The sequence below is a fragment of the Amblyomma maculatum genome, chromosome 4 (assembly GCF_055883805.1).
Source record: "Amblyomma maculatum isolate TAMU_Amacu chromosome 4, ASM5588380v1, whole genome shotgun sequence".
NCBI classification, from domain to species: Eukaryota; Metazoa; Arthropoda; class Arachnida; order Ixodida; family Ixodidae; genus Amblyomma; species Amblyomma maculatum.
In genome coordinates, this window is record NC_139347.1 from 193,089,126 (window position 1) to 193,105,066 (window position 15,941).

Below are 15,941 nucleotides of genomic sequence, written 5' to 3' on the forward strand. Positions count from 1 at the left end.
TGACATGTTCAAAGTCTGTACAGTCATGCCTTTTTATGCATATATTTTATTACTGTTTGATTTGGTGTTTAATTTGCTTGCTCAGTGTGTTTTTTTGTTGCAAAATAATGTTATTTTTATTATCCACTTATTTATTGTCTACGTTCAATTTAAGTTACTGTGAATTATTGCTGTCTTGTATATTGATCTTTATCTGTCATTTATCGGAGGTCCCGATACAGCCACTGACTCTGGGACCTCCTTCTGTATGTATAAGCTGGAATGTACTAAACGGATATAATAAAATTGAATTGAATTGATTGCTTTCTTCTTTTTCGTATCACAAATAACAGCCAGTTGGTAGTGAGCGCATCCTCAGTGTGAACGTCTTGCCTTATTCTCTTGTGTGTGTGTTGTGTTTGTGTGTAACTATGCAGCGCCAGAGGTGTTCAGAGTCATCTAACCAACTATCCCGCACGCAAGCGCTACTAAATTTTATTTGGAGGAACCCCCATCACATCGTAGTGGTAACAGTGATCCGATCTTATTTCCGGAAACATTGCGTTCAGGATAACTGGATGTGAATATGCATAGGTTTGCAGTCACCTCCTGGCTATTACCTATTTATTACCTATCGACAAGTCTGGCTGTGGCACCAGCCTGTACTCAAGTCGGTAGTTTTGTGCAATCTCCAAAGTTTTCCATGCACTCTCTGCTCCCTTGGTCGAGGGGTTCTGAACCAGTCCGGCGGTAAATACCTCAGGCTAGTCCGTGTTCGTGTGCCTCCTCATTAGCAGGAGCGGGGGCATATACTGGCGTCCAGATTAGCTTGATTGCTCTCGCAGTGCTCTGCTGGTTTTGAAATCTGCGCCTGCAGCGGCGAGATTATGCCTTTACCGAAAGTTATGATGGCAATTTTGTTACCTCCAATTATGAATGTCGCTTCCGTGCTCACGCAAGGCAGCACTATTGCAACATCTTCTGCCTCCTGGGCCCTTCTATAGGTTTGACTTCTTTTTGTTCGCCCACAGTAACGTCGACTACCTTAAGGGCTATCCGCACGCCGCGTCTGCGTACGCCGCTAGATTGGATCGCATGTTGTAGCATCATCAATGTCCTCCGCTCTCTTTTCTCTCCTATAGCTTCATTATGTTCAGGGCGCACGTTACTTGGGAGAGGTGGCATTACCAACTTCTTCCTGGCGCTGCAGTGGGGAGCCGCCGCTATATTCCAGCCCAACTCTGTCGAGTAACGCGTGGCTTGTTTGTGTGCCCCTGAGCCTCTGTATCTGAGCATATGCGCACCACTTCTGCCATTTCTGAGCAGATGTTGTGCACACCGAGCGCAAGCTTCTCTCAGTGGGCGTACGCCCAGGCAGTCCTAGCGCTCATTTTAGGAATGTAGGTATTAACACATCTTGTCTTTCTCGGCCATCTTCAGGTCCAGATATGGCGTAGCGTATACGATCCTACTGAATATGTCACAGGGAACTGTGTGAGTGGCATCGGTTCTTGCCATTGATGTGGTTCGCTCGTGGAGAGTCAAGGATACTGAAGTGCGTTTGTGACCGCAGGCTGCCTAACCGGCCATTGCTGCTTCTCTGTTTTCACCCGTGACAATTGTTGGGGGTGAGGGGTAGATCTTTGTCCCAGACTGAAGCAACCAGCGTAGTCAAGACAATGACCCCCTGCACCGAATTAACGATTCCTTGGATTGTTGTCGCCATATACGGTATTCTTTCATAAATTTCAGAAGCGGTTATTGGCAAATCGAGGTCGAGGAACGCAATCATGAAAAAAACGCCTTTATAACCCCAGATGGCTTACATGTGTTTAGGGTGCTTCCATACGGTTGCCCCCTTGCACCTACCTATTCCAACGAATTGTGGATACTGTAGTCTCCGGCCTCAAGTGGCAAACTTGCCTCGTCCACTTAGATTATGTAGTGTTTTTTCCGATATGTTTAGCACCTGAGCGACCTTCATGTCATCTTCAGTGCCACCCTTTCTGCTGGCTTGTCCCTTAAAGCGGAGTGTCGCTTTGCTTTCGACGGGCTTAAATTTCTAGCCCACGATGGAAAATATAGCACAAAGAAGGACAAGAATAAAATGGAGACACATAGGACACTCAGCGCTTGTGTGTTCTATGTGTCTTCATTTTGTCCTCGAATAACCAACACGCCCAGACTGCTACGGTATTCTCGGCCACTTCGACGAGAACGCTGCCACGGAAGTCCACACAGGCGCGAGCAACGTTGAACTTGGTGCCGTACTAGTACAGGGGCAGGACAGCAATTTGAGCATCACCGCCTATGCCAGCCGCATACTGTCTTGTTTCTAAAAGAACTATTCTACCACGAAAAGGGAATGTGCCACATTGGTGTAGGCGCTCGCTAAATTCAGATGGTACCTTAAGGACGACCGTCCAGGGTCGTCAGTAGCTATCATTCCTTGAGCTGGTTGGCGAATCTAAATAACTCTGCTGGACGCCTTGCCCGGTGGAGATTGTGGCTCCAAGAGTTAGACGTTACTGTGGTATACAAGCCTGGCCAAAAACGCAACAACGCTGTCTCTTAGGCGTCCCACAACCACCCGGCTTGACTGACGCTGACCTGGATGATTGCACTTTCCTTGTAGCAGTCACGTCAACGCTTGCTGAAATGCAGCATTATGACTCTAAGCGTTGCCCGCTCATTGATTACCTTGAAGGCCTCACGTCAAGACCACGTCGCTGTTTCACGCGTGGGCTGATTTCGTTTGCCGTACTCAACGACGTCTTGTACGAACTCAGCTACGCAACCTTTCAGCCTATCTATCTATTAGTCCTCCCTGTCTCTTTTCGCGCCGCACTTCTGCGCACCTGTCACGATGAACCATCGTCTGGGCATCTTAGCTCCAGTCGTGCATTGGCACTAATTCGACGGAAATATTACTGGCCCAAACTTGTAACCATAGTGAGATAGTATGTGAAATTCTGCCGTAACTGTCAGCGCCGGAAGACACTTCCTCTGAAGCCTACCAGTTAGCTCCAAATTGTGTATCCGCAGAAAGCTTCGTTTCACCAAATTGTATCGAATTATCAGGGCATTTTCCTACCTCACCTCAGGCGCACAGGTAGGTTGTTGCCACCGATTGGCGTAGTACTGCTGCTGAAATCCCTCAGTTCTTTATTTTGTAGAAAACATCTTTCTTTGCCATGGCGCTCCAGCTATTGTAACAGTCCGCGGAACTGCATTTAATGCGCAGCAAGTGCAGGAAGTAAGGCGGCTCAGTTGCACAGCTCACCGAAGAACTACCGCCTATCAACCCTAGACGAAACGCTAACTGATGAGGTCTCCATGTACGGATGTAATGTCTCAGTTACAGGGCTGTTTTGGGGGCTGAGAGCAGGAATCACACACGAAATAAGGCCAGTAACAGATGTAATAAGAGCTGGATGCCCCCGCTCACCCGACGGTCTTGAGGCTGCGTCTGGACGCCGCTGCGGTGATTCAGTGCTTGAGATGAGAGATGATGGCCATAGCTGCCGGCAGCGCTGCCGGTGACGGTTTACTCGGCGAACTCAATATACGCGCCGCCAGGACTAACGAGCCGTATTCGCATTTTCAGGCAGTCGTCCTTCGAGAGACGAGGATGGGTTGACCGGCTCTATATTGCCGGTCAAGTCGAGGTCTAGCTTTTTACACTTCGGCAATCTATAGTATATGGCAACGTTACATACAATCCTTCTGAAATACAGCCATTGTTCAATTCCTGGACTGCAGTGATCATCCCTCAATGAAGTTTAAATTTCATTTTATTAAATTCACCTATCAGGAAGCCGTGTTTTGTTCTTCTCAACGCTCACTGCATATCTATACAGATGGGTCGTTCACACTTCACTCCGCGGGCGCAATTTTTTTTAGTGCTTCACTCAACCGAAAACATATCATTTGTTCATCGCCTTTTTTGGAGCCACCTTCCAGTGTGTATGAAGTGTAACTTGTAGCCTTTAATTCTGCAGTTGATTATGGACTTAACCCTCACACTATATATATATATATATATATATATATATATATATATATATATATATATATATATATATATATATATATATATATATATATATATATATATATATATATATATATATTCGATACATGCGTTCCAATTATGTACGTAATCATTTAGAGTTGATTTCCTTTTCTTTTCTCTCTAATATTTTCCTTGAATCCATTGTTTTTCTTCTCAGGTATCCTTTATTTTTCTCTTTCTTTTTCTGACTGCCTTATTACTTGGGTGCATTTTTGACCTGTTTTCTGTTGTGGCGTGCACGCTGCTTCTGGCAACAGTCCATCCTTGCCTTTACATGCGCCACTGGATTTCCGTTAGATCCTGCACTTGAGTCTGAGGATGAGGGACTCCTCGGAGTATCCTGCCGACCCCCAACCACGCTGTGTACAGAGGAGGAAGATTGCTCTTCCTTTCAGCCTGTATGATTCGGACACGCCCACGTGCCTGCATGGAGGCGCCTATGGCTGTAGTGCACAGGTCACTTATGCCTACTGGATCACGTTTCTACGTGTCCATTGGTATTTCGTCGTGGCGTGTCCTTCGATGCCGCCAACTCTCCATCTTGGTTTTTACAAGCACCAGCGGACGACCTGCTGATCCTGTGCTTGAGCCTGACGGTGGTGGGGGCGAGGGTCTCGTCGGAGGGTCCTGAAGACCCCCTACCACGCTCTGCACTGGGGAGGGCTTCGTGCTCCTGTGTTAAACAGAGTGCTTAAGGCATGCCTTTCAGTTTTCCTGGATGTGCCCGTGACTGCAATCACTCTTGCCTACAGAGCCAGGTCCGTATGGGCAGCATGCATACTGCTATGAAATGAGTGGAGTTATTTTTTTCTTATTCCCTGTGATATGATACTTTTTGCCTTTTCTGTTGCGGTTGTCACACGAGTCTGGTATAGTATTGCAGTAGTTTTTGTTAATGCATTTTCCTCCATCGTTTCTCTTACCCGTGAATTTTGCGGTTAATATATAGTCTGGTTTAGTGACGGACGTCATTGAAACTGGAAAATCCCCTGTGACCGGACAAATAAGGCTTGAGATGAATGAACTGGAGAAATACAACCGCAGACTGAACATGGAAGTGCATGGTGTTGTTCAAGCACAGCATGAAAACCTTCTTGAGCAAATGAATAGCTTAGCGGCTTTGCTACAACTGCCAACGCTAAAAGACTCGGATCTTGAAGCTCTGCATCGCTTGCCACCAAAGTCTGATAAAAAACCAGTCATCATTGCTAGATTTCGTCAAGTATCAGAGAAAAAGACTCAGACGTGAAGTCTCTTGACAGCTTAACTCCGGAAAACAAACGGTTACTCTGGCCAGCCCGCTCGAAGGGAACCGAGCTTAACTATGCATTTGTGTGGCAGAAAGACGGGCGCATCTTAGCTTGAAAGGCAGAAGGCGATAATGTTCTTAGGATCTACGACGAGCATGATCTGGAAAAACTGTAATGATAAGGGGCAAACATTTTCTGCTGCGGCCCGTTCTTCACAAGAATGGCAGGTCACGAATCTGGTTGTATTTATCATAACATATAATCTTTTCGTAGCATTCTTTTATTAAACAATCAGCAGGCGAAGTACTTTTCCTCTTAACACCTGAATGCGCAGAGTTCGCGTAACAAGGATGAAGAAGATAGCAGTTTTTTGTCTTATTTAGAGCACGAGTTTGAAGTTTTGGGCTTTTCAGAAACCTGTTTAGGAATTCTGATGATATAGTATATTTTCAAGGTTATGAATGTGAAGTTTAATGCAGAAAAGATAAAATAGGCGGTGGTGTTGCAGTATACATTAAGCAAAGCCTTTCCTATGAAGTCGTATCTGACTATACTGTTTTGAACCAGAACATATTGAATCGCTTTTTTGTCAAAACCAGGGCATTCATGTATGGCGTTATTTACAGACCACCGTCAAGCTCTAGCGAAGAATTCTTTCGGATTCTTGAATTTATGTTAGACAAAGTCTCAGTATTAGGACTTCCTATTATCATTATGGGTGATTTTAATATCAATATGCTTCGACGCTCCCATGTATCTAACACTTTCGTAGACATTTTGTCTTCTTGTGGCTTCTGCACTGTTATCAATACGCCTACCCGCGTCACTGATAATACTGAATCGTTAACAGACCTTTGTTTATTAAGTTGCGTTCCCGACAACACGATGTCTGGTGTCCTTGCTAGCGACGTCAGTGATCATTTGTCCCTTTTCTGCTTTATACCTAGAGGGTGGTCTAAAGATTTTCGTTGCAGAGACAGAACACACACTACACGAATGATAACAAATGTCAACATTGGACAATTCCGATCTCTTGTAGCCGCTGTTGACTGGCACGAACTTTGTCAGTCCTAAACCCCAATGGCTTATACGAACGATTCCTCGGAAAAATAATTGTATAAAATTGCATTCACTACCGTCACAATAAAAAAGAGCAAAATGACTAGGAAACCTTGGGTTAGACGCGACTTAGTGATAGGAATAAAAGCGCGAAATGCTCTTTTCCAAAAGTTCCTATCATCCAGAGAGAAATTATAATTTCAGAAATATAAAAAGATCCATAACAAGTTAGGTAATGATATAAAGAAAGCACGTGTACACTACAATGCCAACAAATTTGCTATTTACTATGATCCTCAAAAGACATGGCACATTGTAAAAAGCTTACTTGGTAAACACCACACAATTTGATTTGCTGAATTAAAGATTGATAACCAAATGTACGGTGGTGTGGCTTTCAGTAATATGTTCAATAGACATTTTCTAACTTTTGTATCTTTTACTACTTCTGGTGCTTATGACTTCGATAAATATATTCAGTGTAACCTGACTAAGTCCATGTTTCTTTATCCAGTCACAGAAACCGAAATAGCTCACCTAGTTAATAACGTTAAAAATAACCGCTCATGTGGTTTCGATGGTATTATGGCGGCACCAATCAAAGCGGTTTCTGATATTCTATCTGAAGTGTTGTGCCACTTAACTAATCAGGTGTTATCTACAGAAATATTTCCAGATAAAATGAAAATTGCTAAAGTCATAGTTGTACACAAAGGGGGTGCCATCGATTGTATCGGTAACTATCGCCCAATATCAGTCTTCCCACTGTTTTCCAAGATAGTAGAAAAAGTAATTAATCTAAGGCTTACTAAGTACTTGACTGAAGATGCCTTCCCGATATCAATCCCCCCACTATTTTCCAAGATAGTAGAAAAAGTAAATAATCTAAGGCTAAGTACTTGACTGAAAATGCCTTGCTCTCGGCAGACCAGTATGGCTTTCAGAGAGGTAAGTCAACTGAATCTGCTCTATTATTCATTAAAGATAAGATAGCACATAATATAGACATGCAGTTGTGTACTATTAAAATTTTTATGGATTTCAACAAAACTTTCGACTCAATTAAGCATGAAGTACTTTTTGAAAAACTGCCACACTACGGAATAAGAGGCGTCGCACTTACCTGCTCCGAAGCTACTTGTCAAACCGTTCTCAGTTTGTCGTTATAAAGGGTTTTGCCTCGAATCCTGAATTCATAAAATACGGTGTTCCTCAAGGTTCCATCCTAGGCCTTTTATTATTTCTTATATATATATATATATATATATATATATATATATATATATATATATATATATATATATATATAATATCATTGCTATCCATGGAACTTCCAATATCTTGCTCTATACCGATGACACGAGCGCCTTTTTTTCCTCGCCAAGCTTACCCTCTCTAGTGTCTGCAGCTAACAAATGGCTTGCAGATCTGTCGAGATGGCTTTGTGCAAACCAGCTGATGTTAAATGTTAATGAAACGAAATATATAATTTTTTCAGCTGTCAATGAACCAATAAATAAAAATATCACACTTTCGTTCCAATCTATCTCCTTAGAACGTGATTCAGTGCATAAGTATTTAGGTGTTCTATTTTATGAAAATCTCCGCTGGGTCTTCTTATCATGTAGACTTTGTATCCAGAAAAACAGCCCGATACATAGGTATACTGAATAAATTTCGCCCGCTTCTGCCAATGCACTTGTGGAAGCAACTATATTTTTCCACGGTCCAGTCTCGTGTTCAGTACTGCCTGTTCGTATGGGGAGTGGGTACGAAGACCAACATGAAAAAGGTTTATATTTTGCAAAAGAATTAAATGCTTTCGGTTTATTTACAATCTGTCTAGATATGATTCTGCGTCTTCATACCTTAAACAAGTCAATATATTAGGTATTACAGCCCTCTATAAACAACGACTATCCGAATTTATATACCGACAATACAAAACTGACAGTAATGCGTTTTTAAGTACGTTTATCAACGCAGATCCACATTACGTCTTTAGAAGTGTGAACTTTATAAAACTTCGCATAAGGACCGGGTATGGAATGCAGTTAATTCACTGGCAAATCCCTAGCCCCTTGAACTGTTATCCTGACATATTTTATCTACTTGAACAATCATCTTCCTTGATAACATTAAAAAAAATTAAGATGTACGTTTTCGAACATACGTGACTATTTGTTTCCTATTTTCGTTGTGTAATACCAATTACTGTTGACACTGTTACCTTGATATATGTTAAAGATTGCATTTTTTGTGTTTTACTCCTGATTTGTGTTTGTATTACATTCTGACATATGACTGACTATTTCGTGCTGCTCTGTGCCTCTGCGTTGTGTTGCACATGTCAATTGTGGTGCCGAAGGCCCAATCAGGTGGCTTGTACGTCACCTTTAGCCTCAGTCCCACGGCAAAAACTGTATTTTGCTACAAACTGCAATAATTCAAATACACGCCTTTCGCATCAGACTAGATCTAATAGTTCTTTTTTCTCTTAATGTTTTGTCTAGGTTTTACAATTCTTTCTCATCCCGTCCCTCTTGTCTGTGGTTTCGGCACTTTCTCATTTTTTTTTTTGTTTGATTCTTCCGGCGCTTAATTTAGTATTTTTTTCTCTCTTTGTGAACTTGTGGACCAACGATTACAATGCCGTAGGAGACTGCAATTCTCTATTGTTCACCCGATTTTTATTTCTTTGTTGGGGACTGTCCTGTTTACTATTCTTCCTCAGTCTCCCTTTTTTCTTATGTTTTGGGTTTTGTGCATCTTCCTCTCTCTCCGTGCGTTATTTGTCATTTTGTATGACTGTTGTTTTGAATGCTGTTCTCTTCTTTTCTGGTTCTGGTTCCTGTTTTTGTTTCATTTGCAGGTCTGGACGCTACCTTCTGGTTTTTTCTTTTTATTCTTCTTAAGCCAGCGTGGACCACATTGCGAAATGAATCTCATTTTTTTTAATACCTTCTTTCGCTTTTTAAAAAAAGTTTTTTTTTATCTCGAGCTTCTGCTCCCTTTTATTTATCTTTAATTGGTTTTAAGCCTGGCGAAGCTTTTGCTAGTTTGGGCTCACTCTCCTTTTTTAAGTTTTTTTTTCTCAGTTCCAGAGGACGATTACAATGGTAAAATGGCTCTAGCGCGTCTCTCGTTCCTCTCTGCTCCACTGTCCTTCTGCTGCTTTCCTTGCCACCTCGGATCCTTTCTTCCCGTTCCTGGAACCCTCGCCATCCTCCCAACAGCGCACGTTTAGCCGTCATTACCACGTCGTCCCCGCATTCTAGCGTGCTGTTCAGCGACCCTTCTTCGTATCCAGTTTTCGGACAAAAGGTGACACGAGCAGGCAAAATTGGGGAGAGGTCGGTGGTTCCCGGATCACCGCGCAACCCGTATCCCAAGTTCTGGCAGAGGCAATTTAGCCAGCACATTCGCTAAAAAAAAAAGATTTTTTTCGAAGTTTGTGCACTGCCACATTAATTCTTGTACCCATACGTCGTTGATCCTGAGCTGTATGCACATTGCCACGATTGCACATCAGAGATGAGTTCCACCGTATTACCGTCCATACCAGAAGTCCGCATTTCACACACAACAGCGAGGTCATCCAGCTCCCTAACATCTTTTGAGAATCAACTGGCTCGACTAGCGATTATTTTACAATGAACAAAAAAATGTGTGTACGCTTTCTTTCCTTTAGCAAGGCATGGCAACGGATACACATTATAAAAGAGATCTGAAAATGATATCATGCAGGTTGATATACAGTTCATAATATTCACAAGTGAAACTAAACACAAGAGTACCAGAATAAAGCTTAGATATCTGAACAGTGTTCAGAAAAGAGTGTCATGCTATGTATTGTACATGGATGAAACTTACTAGCAGGCTCACAGCGTTATCAATTAACACGCAGGATAGTACATATCCCACATTGGGATGCAAAATCAGCTCACGATCTGGCTCTGTCGACAGTTCGGAATTTTCGTCCCTGTTCTCTTCCAGGGCCTGCGACCCTGCGACGTCATTCTCGGTAGTGCTGCTGGGTTGAATATCACCGTCCTCAGCATTTTGCGGTGGTAAATGTTGAGCTTATGTCAGAATGTCGTGAACAATTTCGGAATCTATAGAGCTTGTTGGCGCAGATGGGATTAAGTCATTATAACTGTTCTGAGCCGGTGCGCTCTGTGTGCAAGCTTTCTGTCCTGATCTGCATCACTTTGAGGGGCCCTTTCTTGGTAGCGCTTCAGTCTGTTCGCATGCACTGTGAAAGTTAGGTGCCTCCCTTCACATTTCCGAACACAAAATATTACGAGGCCTATTTTTTCCACGACGCGGTAGGGGCCTTTCCAGTTTGGAGCCAGTTTATGTGACAGCCCCCTTTGACTGTGCTCAACTTTGAGCGAGACCCGATCTCCTGCCATGAACTCTGCTTCCGCGGCCTGAATGTCTTGCTTTTAGGACCGTGGAGGCAGAAGACAAAGCTTTTTTCGCCATCTCGTGAGATAGCTGCAGTCGCAACGCCAGCTCTGCCCAATAATCGCCATGAAGGAGTACTTGGGATTTCCACACTCCTCAAATGCCTCTTGCGGCATGTCTGGGTCTCGCCCATACATTAGGAAAAAAAAAACGTCTCATGAGTACTGTCATGGGGACGGCGGTGTTGTATGCGAAAATTACATACGGGATCTATAAATCCCAGTCTCTCTGATCGCGTGCCATAACATGTGAGAGCAGCTGCTTTAGAGTCTGGTTCAGCCGCTCTACTGCCCCATCAAATTCTGGATGGTATGCTGTTGTCTTCAACTTTTTGACCTTTTAATCTGACACACTTCTGTCATAATCTTGGAAGCGAAATTGCTCCTTTGGTCAGTAAGCAGCTGTATCGGCACACCGTGGCGCAAAACGTCTCTCTCAACAAAACTTCTCGCCGCTGTTGGCGCCTTCTGGTCAATCATTGGAATAGCTTCCGCGAATTTGGACAGATGATCGGTGAACACTCTCACGTACTTGTTCTTATTACTTGTCGTCGGTAAGGGTCCGATAACATCCATGGCCGTTTTCTCAAAAGGTGGCTGAACTCTCCAAACTCCTGAAGCAGAGCGCGTTTCCATTTTTTCGATGTTTTTTGTAACTGGCGGGATTCGCACTGAGCGCAGTACTCAGTAATCCAGTAATCGACTTTCTCATTTCTGGTGAGAATTACTAAAATTTTTTGTCGCATTTGCTTGACCCCGAAATGACCGGAGTATGGTGCGTCATGGTATGCACCTAATACATCTTTAACCAGGCTGCGCGATACAATGTATCTTTCTCTGGTAGCCGTGCCTGGCCCTTGCTCGGGTACGGGCACACCTTTAAGAGCAAGCCAGATGCGCTCAATACGTACCCCCTGGAAGACTCCGGGTTGTCAGCTAGTTTATCTCCCAATTCTTGAAATTTCGCGTCCTTCTGCTGCTCATGTTTCAGCTTTTCTTCATGAATAACTGGAATAAAAGCTTTGGTCCTTACTTTAGAGACTGGTTCCGAGTGCACCCGACTCAAGGAGTCCACATTTGCGTGCACTTTTCCCCCTCTATGCTCTTTTTCAAAGTCATAGCTTTGAAGTTGAAGCTTTCTTCCCTGTCGACGACTCGTATCTCAGACATGCTGCCGCTAAGGAGTTCGTTCGCTTCCTCGTTGACAGCGCAGGCGACCGCATTGTCAAAAGGCGACGGATCACGTGACATGACACACCGCCGCACACTGTCCGTCAGCCCATCCACAAACTGCGATCTCAATTGATCCTGTAGCAATTCTTTCTTGATTTTGCGTTTCTCGTCCTTTGCGTTAAGTTCATAGCCCATTGTTGCCTGCGCTAGCTTCTGCACTCGCGTTGCGAAGGATCGGACGTCTTCGCTAGGCATCTTTCGGGCACTAATCAACTGCTGCATTAGCAATTTCAACGGCTCAGTGTCAAACATCGCGATCATAACCTCTTTGAACATGGAAAATGTTGTCGCCTCCCTGGCCGCTGGATCATGCCACACAAAATCTTTGGCAGCGCCTACCATCTTATACTTACAGAGACGCAGCACATGACTATCGGCGCATGAAGTGATGCTGACAACTTGCTCTACGGTATAGACCATTTTACGACCCTCGGAGAAACGGTTTGACTGAGAAGGGGGGTGTCGTCAACTCTTTCGTGTGCTACGGGAGCAGCCCAGCGCACCAATATGGCAGCGCCCTTCACCTTTCCATAAAATCGTCTATACAGAAATTTGCGAACAGGTCCCGTCCTATCAAACATAGGAATCAAATGGCTAAACGCTAGTACACTTGACGTAGTGCCATGAATATTCAGGTTTCGCGTTCATTTCAATGTCAGTCTAGCCAGTTGGCCGGATTTCGTGTATCCTTCCTATTTATTCTCCGTGGCAAAGGGATCTGATTAAGAGCAATGCCAGACCCGAAAATACCGCTGCCACCATTGTGATGTTCTGGTTATAGGGCTCTTTTCGGGGCGGAGAGCAGGCATCACAAACGAAATGGGGCCAGTAACAGATTTAATCAGGCATGGATGGCCCCGCTCACCCGACGGTCTTGAGGCTGCGTCTGGATGACTGCGGTGATGCGATGCTTGAGGTGGGAGAGGATGGCCATAGCTGCAGGCAGCGCTGATGGTGACGGTTTACAAAGCGAGTCAAGAGAGGTTTAGCTAAACCGTGATCCGCGATCCGTTACCGTGATCGGCCACCGCGCGTTCAACTGCGCATGCTCAGATTCTTTTGACGCCGATAGATGGCGCCAAATTCTGGATGTCGGTAGCATGATAGCTACTGCTACCACCCCGTTTCAAAGGGGACGCTCCTATATTCCATCCATCCATCCGGTACACAGACCTGGAGACCAATCAGCTTGCGTGCTCCGCCCACGAGCGGTAGAGGGTCACGGTGGCGGATCGCTGATAACGGTATGCTAAATATTTCTAATATACGCGCCGCCAGGACTAGCGAGCCATCTTCGTATTTTCAGGCAGTCGTCCCTCTAGAGACGAGGCTGGGTAGACCGGCTCTAGCGCGTCTCTCGTTGCTGTCTGCCCCACCGTCCTTCTGCTGCTTTCTTTGTCACCTCGGGTCCTTTCTTCCCGTTCCCGGAACTCTCGCCAACCTCGAAACAACCCACGTGTAGCCGTCATTAACACGTCGTCCCCGCACTCCAGCGTGTCGTTCAAGGACTCTTCTTCGTACCCGGTTTTCGGACAAAAGGCGACACGAGCAGGCAAAATTGTGGAGAGGTCGGTGGTTCCCGGATGCCCGCGCAACCCGTATTCCAAGTTCCGGCACAGGCAATTTAGCCATCAGACGTACACGTCGACCACTAGAACTGGCATGCTGTTCTGCTGTGCATCACATTTGTGTATAACACCGCAGTGCAAGAAACAACCGGCTACATGCCTTTACGTCTTATGCAAGGCCGTGAAGTGACGACCATGTTAGATGCGACGCGCCTCCCGGATGGAGAACACGCCTCCGTCGCGCCGCCGAAGAATTCGCCCAGCTTGCCTAAGAAGCCCACCGGCTGGCCTGGCTTCGCATTCGTCAGCCGTCTTGCCCAAAGGTACAACCTCTGTCACCGGGACGTCGAATCCCAATCTGGTGTGAGGTCCCTCCAAAAAACTCTTGCGTCCCTTTTTTGGCCCCTCTAGGGTGATTTGCCGGGTTAGTGCCATGGATTACGAAGTCCTTCCTGAAGGGATTGTTCGTTCTTCGCGTCATGCTCTTCAGTCTGATAATGTGCATCTCAGCAGACTGAAACCTTATCATTCCCGTTAAGTGCAGTGTTCGTGCGTGCCGCTCAATTGATACCTTGTACATTGTCTCTTCCTCGGCCACTCTATTTTTTCTTTTATCTTTCTAGAATAAGGACGAATCTCCTCTTGAAGAGGGGGTATTACTACTTGTGTTGTGGGAACTCTCTCGAGTGGCATCGATTCTTACCGTTGGTGCGGCTTCCTCGCGGAAATACGAGGGCACTGAAGTGCGTTTGTGACCGCAGGTTGCCTAAAAACTACACCTACACAGTTACGCCTACCTACATTTACACCACACCTTGGCCAATACACCATGATGAATACGTACCAAGTTTTAAGAGGAAAATAACAACAGCAACGGGCCGTTGTTGTCTGTCTATTTTCACTCGTGACAATATAAAGGCGTGCCCTAGCCTCATCAAGTCATTTTCGTTCAGTCCTTGTCCTTTATTTGTTACCTTTTTGATGAGACTTAGCGTCTGCACTGCATGGCCCTCCATCTGTTTGATAGCTTCACCATTGCAGCCGTGAGTCTTCAGAGTCAGGCCGAGGGGCCTTATCTGCTTTACCATTAGAATCTCTTTCCCTTAACGGCGAAATAACAGCCGGAAAATGATGACGAAGGAACACGCGAACACAGGACGTTCTTCGTCATCGTTGTTTTCGCGCTGTTCCTTCGCCGTTTAGCCATGAACAAACTAGCCCAGGCAAACGTCTTGACTCTTTCTTTTCTATGTATCAAATATCTCTTTGCGTCTTGCATCTGCGCTTTTAGGATCACATTCGCACATTACGGACTTTTATGATGAGCAGGCAAGTCCGCTTTCCGTTGCATATTGAACTATTGTGTAAGTTGCCGTCTGCGCTTTACCTTCGATTTCCGAATCACTGCCGCGATGCGTCCACACCGTGATATTGAATGCGTACAGGCTGAAGTTACGTTTCTCATTTTTGTTCCAATTTCGCCAGAAGCGGCTACATTAGACAAGAGAGGCAGAAGCACCGACCCTTGCGGGGTACCCTTGCTTTTCAATTTAATGCTTGGGGATTCCGCCGAAGAACCAAATATTATTCAAGCTGTCCGGTTAGACAGGAACTGCTTTACGGACCAGAAAGTCCTATTTCCAATGTTTAGGCTGATGAGGCCCTGCAGGATAGCCTCATGTTTGACATTATCAAATGCCTTCGTGAAATCTATCCCTAGGATTACCTTCGCGCCTTTCGACCGCGAGTCTAATATGTGGTGCTTTAGTTGTAGTCTTATGTCCCGCAAGCACAGGCTGGGTCTGAATCTGATCCTTGTGTAGCATGAGGTCCCCGTGCTCATCTCAAACCCTTTTCTAAGTCCAGTAGTAACACCATTGCAGCCTAGCGAAGTGAAGAAGTGCAATGTTCCTCGTGCTCGCACGAGAAGGTGAGGGCAAGCAGCCATCTCGTGCTTCTCAGGCTCAGGCCAGAAGAAGGCAACAGCGGAGAAGAATGTCACACTCTGACTCGCCAGAGCGCACCGCGACCAGACCGGCTTCCCCGGTAAAGACCCTCACTCAACGGGGGCGAAAGTATTCCATCCATAGTTCCAAGACGTCCTCGCCCGCAAAGTTCGGGACTGCTCCTCATTTCCCGCGACGCCAGCACATCGACGCCAACACCAAGTATCCGACGGAGTTCACTGAAAGAGGCGGCAGTCCACCGATGTCATCGAACAGTCAATCAGCGTCGAATGTCGCTTCCCCGTTCGTGGAGAGTGGCAGTGCCCCTCCTAACCCGCTGTGCCACGCGTCTCTGCTGATCG